This window comes from Meriones unguiculatus, chromosome 12 (assembly GCF_030254825.1).
Source record: "Meriones unguiculatus strain TT.TT164.6M chromosome 12, Bangor_MerUng_6.1, whole genome shotgun sequence".
NCBI lineage: Eukaryota > Metazoa > Chordata > Mammalia > Rodentia > Muridae > Meriones > Meriones unguiculatus.
This window is the reverse complement of record NC_083360.1, coordinates 1203178-1213495: the sequence shown is the minus strand read 5'-3', so window position 1 is coordinate 1213495 and position 10318 is coordinate 1203178. Positions and strand designations below refer to the sequence as shown.

General features: G+C 46.3%; 1 pseudogene; it reads right to left on the bottom strand.

The window, feature by feature from the left end:
- Positions 1-416: 416 nt before the first annotated feature.
- Positions 417-756, bottom strand: LOC110554833 (BET1 homolog; annotated as a pseudogene).
- Between the last annotated feature and the right edge of the window lie 9562 nt (positions 757-10318).

Below are 10318 nucleotides of genomic sequence, written 5' to 3'. Positions count from 1 at the left end.
AGGAAAGGAGAGCACCATCACAATGATGGTGTCAAGCACATGAAAGGGAGCATTTGTCCACCATACAACCGCCCCACAAAAGCTGCTCTCAGGGTCTCTGGCATTCTTCTGCTCTCCCCTTAACTCAGACAGTTACACTTATGTAGCTACAGGGTATGGTATTCCTATTTGCTCTGACTGGAAAACCCTGAGACAACATTGGTAGAGCCACAGTGACTAACTCAATGCCCCTGACAACGGGGATCTTAATGAGCCAATAGGGAACAGTATTCAAGCAACATTATATGATTTCTGAAAGAGGAAAACTCCAGTAATCTTCAATGGAGAAGGCTAATAAGAGTGTTGGGATGCTGGTTATCAAAGTGGTACCCTCAAGACATTAACTGCAACAAATTCGAAGCCCACACTAACTTGCATCACCTCAGTTTAATAATCCAATAAATGACAAACAACGAAAACAGCATCATAGCAGAGCAGTTTGGCTCCCTCTGGAAAAATCTTCCGTCTGTCTATGGTTTTACCTAGAAATCCAATTGTAGAATCAAGTTGTGAGTCCATTTCGGCTAATAGTTTGTTTTGATTTTTGACTTCATGACCTATTTTGATGGACAGAGATTTTATAGCAGTTACTTTGCCTCTCAGGCTTCCGAGGAGTGTCTCTTTCTTTTCTCCACAGGCATTCTACCCACTGCCGGCACAGCCATAGCTCCCAGAGCTGCCGGGAGGAGTGCCTTCACTCCCGCCTGCGTGCCTCATCCTGCCAAGAGAGGGCAAGGCGGGCAAGAAGGAGTGAGCAGGAAAAGGCCACAATCACCCGACCGCGGCTCCGTCCCCTCAGAGCACCAGCTTTTTGACTCACAGGGCCCCAGAGGGCGGAGTCTAAGCACCGCACAGGCTCATCCAGAGACAATTCTAAAGGAAGAACATTTCTGCTTTTGAGGTGTTTGTGTAATACAGTATTCTAATTACTTCTCTGGGAGGTTCAGGCCAACTTGGTTTATATAATGGGCTCCAAAACAGCCAGGACTACGTAGAGAGACTCTGTCTCAGCAAACAAACCAAAACGACAAACACAGTTAGGAGGAAACCTTTTGCGTGAAGCCAGAAGAAATTTTATGTATGTATGTATGTATGTATTTTATATGAGGGCTCTGTTTGCATGAATGCCTACAGGCCAGAAAAGGGCATTAGATCCCATTATACGTGGTTGGGAGATGCCATGTGGTTGCTGAGAATCAAACTCAGGACCTCATGAAGAGCAGCCAGTGCTCTTAACCTCTGAGCCCTCTCTCTAGCTCCAGAATTTTTTTTTAATCTGTTAATGAAAATGGAGATATAACAAGCTGAAACTTAAAGGGCACAGTCAGAGAAGTTCTAAGCGAAAAGTTGGTGGTGAAAAGCTGACAAATTGAGGGGAAAAAAAGATCTAAACAACCTAACTCTATATCTCAAGAAACTAGGGGGAGGGGAGGCTTAGGGAAGAAAATCAATATCAAAATCAGTAGACTCACGCACATAAGAGACAGCAGAGCTTAAAGAAAGGAAGCCGCAGCTAGGGACCAACCTGCCATAGTGTGACACTAGTCACCCATGCTATCACAGAGTAGAAATGATATTGGCCCGACGGCCACGCCACGAAACAAGCAGAAGACAGTTGGTCTGTAGTGATGACCGGGAAGCTCGTGACGAGCTGTTGGTGGAAGGTGGGCTCAGAGGACCCTCCCTTGGGATTCTAGCCCTTCCGTCCCACACCTTCCCCCGGCAGCAAGCCATCTTGGGAGATGGTGGTGTACACGATGTGTGATTCAGTGACGTGGCCTCCTCAGGGTCCTTATCCGTGACGGGCTGGCACTTTGCAGTGGTACCGCTGTTTAGGCATTGTTCACGCTGCCGCAACCCCTCAGCCATTCTCCTGTAAGCTCACTAATCTAAACTCACTAATCTAAACTCACTAATCTAAACTCACTAATCTAAACTCACTAATCCAAATCCAAGTTCACCAAGCTTGACTCAGGTGGGCTTGTTACCTTGGTCTGTCCCAGTCTGGGGCAAATAGATGTTTATTTCTGTCTCCCCAGGAGAAGAAACTCAATAAACAGGAAAGGTCAGTGAAACTTGAAGCTTTTCTTTCTTTTTTTTTGGAAAGGATAAAGTTCACAAACTTTTATGTAGATTAATAAAGAAGAGAGAAGAGTCAAATAAGCAAATGATGTCATAAACAAAAGAGAAGACGTTACAACTGGTCCTGAACAGAGGAGTGAGGCACAAGAGATGGGTGTGAAAATGATGTTCAACCAGCTGGGTAAACGAGAAGAGATGGACAGGCCCCTGGAAACACAGCCTGCGGGACTGAACTGCAAGGAGACAGTGTGGAGAGGGCAGCAGCATCAGGACCATGCTCTGGCCCCTGACCACTCCCTGTTCTTGTGATCTCAGGTGACCTAACCAGAATGCTGGGTAAGCTTTCTCACAGAGTTACTCGAAATGCTCTCCAGTGATGCCAGTGAGACTGCTGTGCCAAGCTACATATATTTAGCATGACAGTGCTTTCTAAAGTCTCTGGAGCAGACTGCTTTCCCGAGGGGCATTTTCCTGCTTGAGTGATTGATGGGCCTATTTAGATTAAATAGGGAGAGGACAGTAGCATGTGTTTGATCTTTACCAGAAAGCCTATGGCAATCTTGGGATCTCTTAGGCAGTTCAGACAGTCTATCTCCCCATGGCCAAAGATACAACTCTCACCTCATTTTTCTGACCAGAAATCATGCAGCAGAACAGATCAGCAAGAAGTAAAGAAAGGAAACTAGTAAGTATAAGGAATAGCAGCCATGTTTTAGCAGAAGCAAGAAGGTCTTCCCTGCCTGGGCCTCAGGAGAGCCCTGCTATGTCCCATTTCCCTCCTATGTCTAAGCCATTGTCCATCTGTCATGCTGTCTCAGATCTTGAGGACAACTATGACATTTTCTCCCCACTTTGGGACACCTGAAGAAGGGCAATTGTGCTTCCCTCTTTTAAAACAGGGAGGCAAGATTGGGGCCCAAAGCAGATGAGAAGAAGGAGGCCCACGCTGGACGACCTTCAAGCTTGCTCATTTCTAAGTGGCTAATGGCGTCAGTCATCACAAACCTCCCAAGGAAGAGCAAAGTTGAGAACCTCGGAGCGTGTGCTCAAGTGCAGAGAGGTGGTGGGGCAGGAATAGAAGGGAGCCCCACACCTTTCAGCGCTCCTGAAGTCACTGAGATAAGGTGAATTTAACCCCCAAATGACTGGCTTGAAAACATCACTGCACTACGCATGTGGAGCACACGGATTGTCATGCAATCAAAGCCCTGGGCTGGAGGCCGGCCACGGCACACCCCATTGTGAGAAAAACACTGCGAACCTCGGGCCTCGGCCTCTCCATCTACAAGCAATGACTGCAGCAGGAGCTTGCAAACCTCTCTCACTTCCTCTCTCCTGCTCAAGAGGACTGTGAGAACCAACAGTTACTCTGAAAGCGACCATGATTTGTTGCGGAGGTGTGAGCTTGCAGAGAGGCCTGTGGAATCCCACGGGAGGTGTCTAATCCCACGGGATTGGGCTGGAGTCAAGGCAGCTGACATCCTCAGACCTGAGAGCCTCCAGAAGCCTTTTTGGTAAGGAATGTCATCTACAAGGGGAATCCCTACCTCACCGTTTACACAGAGTTCAAAGGAAATGCAGATTTAATCATTTGGTTTCTGTGTGACTTTCAAGTCAAAATGAAACCAGAATGTGAATGTCAGAGCGTGTGAACCTTTTTGGTATGAAGCCTGGGTTCCCCTCTCGCTGCTGTGGTGTGTGGAGGATTGTGCAATGTAATAGCAGCACCCGAGACGCACAGGTCTCAAGATGACTGCGGAAGCTCGGAGCTGAGCCGCAGAGCGCAGCAGCTCATTGTTTGGACCTAGGCGCCTGTGTGAAAATGACTCACTGCACATTCTGTTTGCAGTCCAGTCCTCTGTGCGTGGATTTACTTCAAACAGTTCTTTAAAGATTGAAGTGGAAGGCGGCCCAGCAGCAGTGAAACTCTAAGTTCAATCCTCAGTGCCTATGTAATTACGCTTCCCCACTGGTCAACAAGAGCTAGAAGACACGTTCACTGTTAAAAAGAAGAAGCAGAACAGGGACGACGACCAGCCCAAACAGCACCACCGCGGCCCCTCCTCATCTCTAGAAACCCACTAGCCTCACTGTGCGTCCCCCTTCTCTCAGGTGTCTCACGCCCTCAGTAACACGCGCACACTCTTGCCCTCTGGGGCACAGACACAGCTCCTGCTGCTGCTGTGGCCTGCTTACCAAGAGTCTTACGTGTTTCAAGACGTGTGCATGAAGTCTGTGGTGGAAAATGAGTACAACTAGAAATTGTGGGCGAGGGCTCGATGATGAAGGCATTTGCTCTGCAAGCCTGACTCCCTGATTCCACCTCTAGAGCCACATAAAGGTAGAAGTTGTCTTCTGATATCCAGATACGAGCTGCAAGCATGCAACCACACATGCACACGCACGTACACACATAGACATGTACATACACACATACACACATTTACACACACAGACACATACATACACACACATATATGCACATATTCACATATACACACATTCACACACACAGACACATACACACTGATACACACATACACATTCACATATATACACACGCACATATACACGCATACATACACACACATTTTAAAAATAAAACTGGCAGCAGCACCTGAGCTCTCTCCCCAAAGCCATGTAACGATGCAGCCATGTGGTGTGCACTTGTAAGTCTAGCACAGGGGAGGGAGAAACGGGGAGACCCGGTCTCAAGAGGAAAGGTGGCTATCCCAAGGCAGGACACCTGAGGTTGAGCCTGAGCTCCACATGCATGCACATGAGTACACACATACACACTCGGACACTTCTCACATGCCATAATTTACAACATTTAAAGTTCCCCCCTAAAGAACAGCTGCTTTCGTTTTTCTCTATCCTAAACCATACGGCAGTGACTATGTGTGAACACAGGGTTTTACTTTTTTTCTGTATTTAGTTTTATTTTCTTACTATACATTTGCAAAAATTGAAGTTAAGACCAAATCTATTTCCCAGTGGTTTGTAACAATTCATAACCAACTTAGCTTTTTACTGTGGCCTTAAAAATATTTATAAGGGGCTGGAGAGATGGCTCAGCAGTTAAGAGCACTGGCTGCTCTTCTAAAGGGCCTGTGTTCAATTCTCAGCACCCACATGGCAGCTCACAACTGTCTCTAACTCGAGTTCTAGAAGATCTGACATCATCACACAGACATACATGCAGGCAGTGCACAGAAAATAAAATAAACCCAACCCCAAAAATTATAAAATACCAATTATGAAGACAAACTTGGAGGTCACCAACTGGCCCCCCACCTTTGATTTTTTTTTTTTTTTGAGACAAGGTTTCTCTGTGTAACAAAACCTGGCTGTCCTGGAATCACTCTGTAGACCAGTCTGGCCTCCAACTCACAGAGATCTGCCTGCTTCTGCCTTCCTCGTACTGGGATTAAAGGTGTGGGCCACCACCCAGCCTGTCACCAGACCCCTTTATCCATCCTTCCCAATTTGGCCAATCTCCTCTTTCTGTTTTCACCTTTATTCATTTTTAAATTTGTGTTTTAGGAGAGGCAGCTGAGCGTTGGCTACTGGTGCTGCCAGCCAAATGACACTTTTTGGGAGTCAGCCACTTGTAGGAAGTTGAGCAAAAGGGGGAGGAAGGGTGGAATGGTCCCAGGCAGCTGCTGGAACTGCTCGTGTTTCAGGAGATTGTCTCTGCTTGTGGGCACTATCTGGTGAAGGAGGTGGTGCTTGGCCTCTGTGGGGTCTTGGCTACGGCAATGTGTGCCCGCTCCCCTCCATCAGTGACCTTCCATTTTCCTTCCTGCTCCCTTGTCATTTTGAAGGTCTTTTGAACTGTTTGGGTTCATTTTGAACTAATCTAACAGGAAACCTCTGTTCCTTCCATGGGATGGGGACTCTCTGAGGTTTAGATTCTCTTGGCCTCCGTGGGCATCTGTTGTTTGTCTCTGGGGCGCTTTCACACCAATCTGTGCGTCTTTTGGGCTATTTGGGCATCCACTGGTATGGCATGGAAGCTTGAATTCTGTACCTGTGGGTTGGTAATGAGCAGGAGTGGGATGGAAGGAGCACAGAGAGATAGGACATTTGGGAGATAGCTATTGTAGTTCCTGTAACCATGGAAAATGTCAAGTCAGCACTCTTGCCGGTGGGGGAGGGGTTGATGTGGGAGGTGGGGGGGAATGCTAGCTGACAAGGGTTGTTGTTTTTTTATAAACATGATAATTTACCTTAAAATGCTCTGAATTAATGTAATTGTTTTTATATGTCACCTAAGGAATTAGACTCAGTATCTGATTTGATTTGATCATTTGGTGGTCAGTTTGATGGGTTTTATTTAAATTTTTGATGACAGCAGCAATGAACTCATAAGACATTTATCTAAGATGGGCTGGAGAGACTCTGAGTGGGTAAGGACGCCCAGGCTGATGACTTAGATCCCTGGATCCCACATGGTGAAAGAAGAAAACAGACTCCTGCAAGTTGTCCTCTGACCTTTGTGCATAGGCCCGATCCACACATGCACGCACACACGCACGCTCACACACACACACACACACACACACACACACACACACACACACACACGACAACATGTACTAATAAGAAAAAATAAGAAAATGCCTCAAAATAGAGATTTATGCTTTCTGCTGACTTTGTCAAGCTTGAATACTCAGGAAATTGGGACTTAGAGTCAAGGTTCCTGTGAGCATCCGCCTATGTAAAAGCCCTTTCAGTGGCTACTGTGGAAGTAAGCATTCTTTTAGGGCAGTCCTAGTGTGCTTACTATTCTACGAGTCAGGAGTTTTGGAGCCTGAAATCCCAGCTTAGGAAGAGCCAGTGTTGGAGACTATCTTCAGCTACAGAAAAGGCCAGCCTGGGCTACAGGAAACCCTCTCAAAACACAAACGATGCTGTGAAGTGCTGACAGGGATGGGTAGAGTTATGTGTGTGGAATTTTACTAAAAAGTTGACCAGAAGTTTGTAAAGTTAAGAACACGTAAGTTTAATGAATGAAAATGACAGGTACTCCTTTTTAATATAATATGAGCTGTGTCTAGACTTTCAACATAGAAAATGAGCAACAGAAAATTTGACATGTCTGTTCTGCGTAAGTAAAAGCGTCCAGGTGGAAAAGCAGCCATTCGGTCCTGCCATTAAAAATGCTGTCTGCCTTTATTTGCTTTGACTGCTGGGTGTTCTGTCTCTGTACCCGGAGACCTTTGTCTGTTGGTGAGTCTGTCTGTGGTCACCAGCACTGTCCCCTAAATTTGTCAGAGGTCTGAAGTTTTTATTGCTGTCAGTGCTGTGGACCTATTATTTTACTGAGTCAGAATCTAGACTTTGCTTCAGAGGTCAAAGCTGGGTCATGCTGTAAAGAGCTTCTGTGTACGCACAGGCTGAGTAGTTCCTGGCTCGTTTGTGTTTTTAGTGTAGTTGTGTTCCTCTAGGCCAGTGTCCTCAACCCTCCTAAACGAGCCCTTTAATATGGCCCCTCATGTTGTGGTGGTCCCACTGAAAAATCATTTTTATTTCTGTGTCATAACTGTAATTTTATTATGGTTATGAATGGTGACGAAGTGTCTGATGTGCAATGTTTGACCCCCAAACGGGTCACAGCCCATAGGCTGAGAACCGCTGCTCAGGTCGGTTCTTAGAAAAACACTTTCCCATGCTGGTGTCCTCCAAACTGGAAGATCAGCGGTTTTTTCCAGGCTAGTGTTCATGTGTGCCTGCCTTTAAGCAAAGGTTATTCACTCAAACACTATTCTATTTAGTGTTCTATGCAATAATTGGCCATGGGTTACCCAAGGACTGCATCTGTGAACACACACACCCTACTTTGTTTAGATAACTTTTCTACTTACTTTTCCCCCTCCCACTGATCATTAAAAGACAACTTTAAGGGCTGGTGAGAGGGGTCAGTGGGTACAGGTGCTTGTCCACGGGCCTGATGGCTGAGTTTGATCCCGAAATCCCACAAGATGTCACAAAAGAAGCAACTCCTAAGAGAGTTGTCCTCTCCTCCATGTGACCTCCACGTGGACATCACCACGGCACTGGGGGCTCTTCACACACACACACACACACTAGACAAATAAATAAATTTTTAAAAAGACAAATTTGAATGAGATCTATGCAGAAAAATGGTCTATTATTGACAATTTATTTTGCCCTTTAAACCGAAACAAAATTTTAATGTGTTTCTGAGAAGAAATTAATGGCAGCTTGATGGTTCTGACATAGTGTTTTCTATCTGCAGGAATCATTACCCTAAAGTTCATGCAAAGGAAATAATTCACTGTTGCTAAACTTTCTGCAGAGTTCTAACTGTTCCTATCATGTCTTCGCCATGCACAGTGGCTGTCCTTCTCTAAAGAATTTACAGCCAAATTTGTGGAAAATGGCTCCAATGAATGCTTACTTTCAAACTAGTTGTTTGTTTGTTTTTTTTTTTAAAGTACTTGCTCTTGTTGATTGTTTTGGATTTCCTTGTAGGTTTAACTTGTTTGCTGACATTCAGCAAAATTTCAAGATGTTTTTCTTTTATGAGACAGGGTTTCATGTACTTCAGACTGGCCTCAAACTCACTATGTAGCTTTGATGACCTTGAACTTCTGCTCTTCTGGCTTCTGCCTCTGTAGTTATGGGTTTCAGGCAGGTGCTAACACCCCCAGTTTTTGTGGTTCTGGGAGTAGGGAACGACCTACCACCCCCTGTTGACACAGGGTCTTGCTGTGTATCCCTGGCTGGCCTGGTGTTTCTCTTTGCCTAAGTTGGCCTTGAACTTGCTGCAGTCCTCCTACCTCTGCCTCCTGCTGACAGAACTGTAAGCATTCGCCTCATGTCCAGCAGACGTACAGATTCTGATAAAATAAGCCGAGCAGTATTTGCTTGAGTTGCAAGGCAATCACCTACAGAACAGACAAAAGAAATGTAACAGTGAACCTCAGGTAAGCTGAGTCTAAGAGCCGCTCTGTCTAGGTCTCTTAGCTGCTTGAGTTTGGCCAAGTGGGTCTTATTGGCCCTGACTACTTGTCATTTTTTGCTCCAGCTTTTCACTCCACCACTTGAGATCAGATCACAGCGACTGGGACATGACCTAGACAATGAGCACCTTCTTCAGAGTTCTGAAATTGCTCAGAGACAAGCAGGGGATACCATCACAATCCAGACGAAGCCATCCTTAGCATGGCACTCACACCCGTAATCTCCGCACTTGGGAGGCTAATGCAGAAGGACCCTCAGTTTGAGGCCAGCCTAAACTACGTACATATAAAGCTGCTTTCAAAGCCAGTAACAAATCGGAGGGTCCACTTTCCAAAATACGTTAAAGCTTAGAGCTGTGCTGAAGCGTTTCTCATGTGTGTCTACCTGACGTTAAGTCCCTGCCATTAGAGTTCACTCTTAGTAGCCCATACCCACAGAGCTATTTAGAGAGAAAGAGCGATGGTTCGCATTGGGGCTCTTTTTTTAGTGATGTCTTCTGCCTCTGGCACTCTCCTGTATCCTCGCCACTGTGGTGCTCCTACCTGCAGATTTAAACGTCTGCCTCCTTTCGCCGCTGTGCTTCTGCCGTTACAGTTTCTTCTTACCTTACAAATTCACCCCTAAGCCAGGATACTCTAATTCCTTCAGCAGGGAGGATATTCACACCCCAGAGGATGCTGTGACAGGCCCCTAAGGTTGCTCTCACTGAAGAGCACCAGCTCCTCCATTGGGCCAACAGGATAACTAAGATCAAGAAGGAATCCAGAGCGCTGCCTTCGTTTTATGTTCATCTGTGACTCTGACCTTGGCCCTGCCTCCTGGGGGACTCTGTAAAGGCGTGTTAACCTCTCAAGGAGTATCTGTCCACCTCACCGACTGCAGTCCACGTCAAGGCTGAAGGCATGGAAATAAGTCCTTGTCTGAAAGCTCTCCTCTTGAGTCACCTCGTATCCACAAGCTGGTTGATTCACCCTCTGTGACCAGGGACTGAAACTCTCCATGCAGTGGTGAGCCAGTGGGACAGACCATCCCCAGATCCCCAGGATGAGAACTAACCTGCGCTGAAGAGGCTGCTCCCTGGGCTCATCCTGTAGCAACCAGACTGGTCTCCTCAAGGCAATATCAGATCAGCAACTTTTATGGAACACCTGTCAGGACCAGACCAGTGACGAAGCTGGACTGGACCACACATTGACCAAGATGC